Genomic DNA, 3,690 nt, shown 5'->3' with positions numbered 1-3,690 from the left:
TTTGAGTATATGCTATGATGGAAAAGAAATCGAAATGTGTCTTCATGATGCTGAGAACTATAGGAGTGGTGCAAAAGTTTGTGACAAATTTTTGGATAATGAATTGGAGCTGTTTCAACTTTGTGAGGCTATGATCGAACTGAACCTGAGAAGATTCCTATATAATATCCAACCATACTTGCCAGAATGGATTATTCAACAGTTTGAATTGAATGATGAAAATCGAGAGGAAATTGAAAATGGTCGCGAAAATAATAACTATGAGGAAGAAGTTATTTTAAATAGTCTGTATGTTTCTGTAAATCATTAATAATGTCAAATGAAAAACTTTGTATTATTTTCATGTTTCATTTATTTAAATCCCAATATATACAATAAATATAAAGTAGAATTGAGAGAAAAATTACAATACATGATATGAGTCGAATACAAACGAATAAATAAAAAAAAAGATTATAAAACATTATATGATAAAGTGGAAAATGAAATAGTATCAATATCTGCTGTGAACTGAACCATCCAATGCATTGTATGTCAAAACTGTATCATGCAATATTAATGCATATACTTCTGTTTTGTCTTGAAACTTGGTCTTCCTGGTCTCAAACTCAAACTTTATATCAATAGTTGATGATTTTGTTGCATTCGGTTGGTGGGAACAATCGATGATGAATAGTGGATTCTCTCTAAATTGTCCAATGTCCATCAGAGGTTTACTCATATCTCCATCATAATAAGTTCGTTGGAAACTCTCAGAAGCGTAATAAGCAGATGCATCAAGTTTTTTATCGAAATTCAAATTCCAACGCTCATATGAATAAAGTATACTCGAATACTGTTGATATCGGCAGTTGTGAATTTTGTAATATCCTGTGTTCTATCTTCAGATGTGGTAGTACTTTGGAATGCAATGACGACAAAGCGAGGAGTTTCCAGAGCGTTAGTTATTTTGATGGCCCATATGTCTGAAGAAGTCCCACGTACGATGGAAGTTCATAGAGGCCCCACATGCGATGAGCCAACTTGATTTTGGCATTCAGACCACTTTTGTTTATTCTACTCAAAAGTTTGAGCTTGTGTTTATCGTCTGGTAAAATATGTCTTATTTTCCATTCGATTTTATCTATCTCCAAATCAGCATCAACCTCGCCTATATATGAGTTTTTGAATGATCGAGCGATAATCAAAATCAACTCCTGTTTAGCATTCAAGATACTTTTGTTGTAATCTTCAGCAAAACCCATCAAATATTTCATTGGTAGTTTTCCACTGAATAAATGACTGTTTGTATCCAAGATATCTTGTTTCAATTGTGAAAGTCCCCTACCAGATGTCAATTAATGGTTTTCATTGTAGATGTTATCCCAGGTTTTCTAACAACAGCCACTTGTTCACCACCCATTTCGTAACGAATTCCGTCAAAGAGAAATGCAATTGCATTATTCGAGAGATAGAATGTTTTCGCTACATCTTTGGGGGTGAATTTACCTTCTATGTGAATGAAGCTCTCGGCAATATCTAGTATGACATCTTGATTATTGATTGCAATTCTAATTTCATCCAAATTCCTGAATAGCGGTGATCCATAGGGCTTATATGTGTGCTCATGTGAACTTATGAGAGAATGATCGAGCACTGGTTCATCGAATATATTCAACTTTTCACTGTTTGTTTCGAGCACCATTGTTATTTTCTCACTTTCAATCCAATCGATTTAAAAAATTCAAGATCACTCACAGACAGAGTGCTAACTGTTTGGCATACACTTGTGGAATGAGCTTCTTTTTATGCACACTTTTCTTTTTATGCACACCTTTCTTTTTGATAGTGCAGCTCGTTTGGGATTGTTCAATACGTTTTTGTCTATTATGAATGAAACCCATAACAATAGTTATTCGATATTGTTCAATTCCAAAATAATGAAAATCTCTTCTTCACTTCCAAAATCGATAAGGTTATTTTTTTCATCCAAAATACGCACTGTAATGTTGTGAATCAATTGACGACCTTCTGGACTGACAGGCATATATATAATACTGTGTGGTTCTTTAGTAAGATTGTAGCCAGGTTCAACATCAATATCGAATGAGAAAAGAATGTGAGATTCTTCACCATTTATATATGAACCAGATATTATATTGCAATCTAAGCGGATAAGTCTCACAGTTGTAATGTTTATTGGTAATGAGGATTCATGTATCTGATTTGGTGGAAATATTCCATGAGCGAACCCCATCATTTCTGCTATAGAATTTGGATGTGTCAGATCAATTTCATATTTGGATCGCATTTCACTTTTAAATGTATTATTATTGGCGTGTAGATAGAAAATATCATCTGCAACGATATCAATTGGTTTTTTATCATGAAACAATCTGAACATGATATGTTTCTGTATGACAGCATTGATCTCTTCTATTTCGTAAGCACCATATGGAATGTAAAATTTTGGGGTATCGATGAGTTGTCATTACTGATTCTAAAACTCACTGAATTATTAGCTTCAGTTATATTATTGATTGTATTGCATCCATAGAATCCCAAAAGACCTAATCCATAACGACTGTTCCCATCCAATTCAATTGGTGGAAAAAAATCCGCACTCAAGACACTTGTCTCGACAGCTTGTAGCTCGAACTTTCGTGACATGACTGATGAATATTTTGAAACACATTTCAATTTATTGTTGTACACAGCAACATCACATTTGGGACAATTTAGACTTTTTGGAAGGTGTTGTATTGTAATAAGTATCATTTTTTTTATACCAATATTCACATCCTCTATATTACAAATACAACACATATATTTTCGAGGTATAGGACCATCATTAACATCCGAATCTGAATTTTGATCGGTGTGGTGTTCATAACAATATCTATGTTTCATTATATCGATGTCATCTTGTAGATGCTTAGGTAACTTTTCCCAAACATATGAAATATCATGTGCAACACATGCAAGTATCACTTCCTTGGGCATATTTGCAAGCATCGCTTCATCCATTTTTTCCAAGGTACCATATTTTGAAAACATTCTAAGTGGAAACCCCATTCCCTTGATAGCCTCCCGATCCAATTTTGGTGTTGTATCCATTTTCATTTGGAAAATTATTCAGAGAGAAACTGTAAGCACAAGTGACCACAGAGAACTGTATTAAATTTCTATTGACGATCATAGTTATATTTGATTTTTACATTTGAACATTTTCGAAAGAATCGAGTCAATTCCAATGGTGGGGATAGATCTCCAAAACTATAGAAACATACGACTTCTTACCCACATTTTCTATATGCCACCCAATGTGTTCCTGGTCCACTTATTCCATCTAAATTAACAATAGCTGTCTCGTTTTGTTTTGGACCTGAAGATGGTAATCTGTCACGCATAAAAACACCACGAAAATGTGAAATTTTCATTTTTTGTGCATAATAACTGATATCAAGATCAATAAGAGGCCTCTGAGGTAGGGGTTCAATTAGTTTTTTGTTTTGTTTGTGGCTTTGTATGGTTTTAATATTGTCCTAAACCTTTACGGTATGGTTTGAGATATATTCCACTTCCGCGTTTGCCTAGTGCTACAGCCTCCATGGTTTTATTGTGACGATTGGCTTCCATTAAAGCCGTTCTGCTGGCTTTTGCCGAATTCACGGCCTTGGTGATACCAGCAGCGGCTCCCGCCAAACTTCC

This window comes from Leptinotarsa decemlineata, unplaced genomic scaffold, assembly GCF_025532065.1.
Source record: "Leptinotarsa decemlineata unplaced genomic scaffold, Ldec_3_MD MMD2_tig00078422_RagTag_RagTag, whole genome shotgun sequence".
Classification (NCBI taxonomy): Eukaryota; Metazoa; Arthropoda; class Insecta; order Coleoptera; family Chrysomelidae; genus Leptinotarsa; species Leptinotarsa decemlineata.
The sequence above is the reverse complement of the archived record's forward strand: the minus strand, read 5'-3'. Positions refer to the sequence as shown.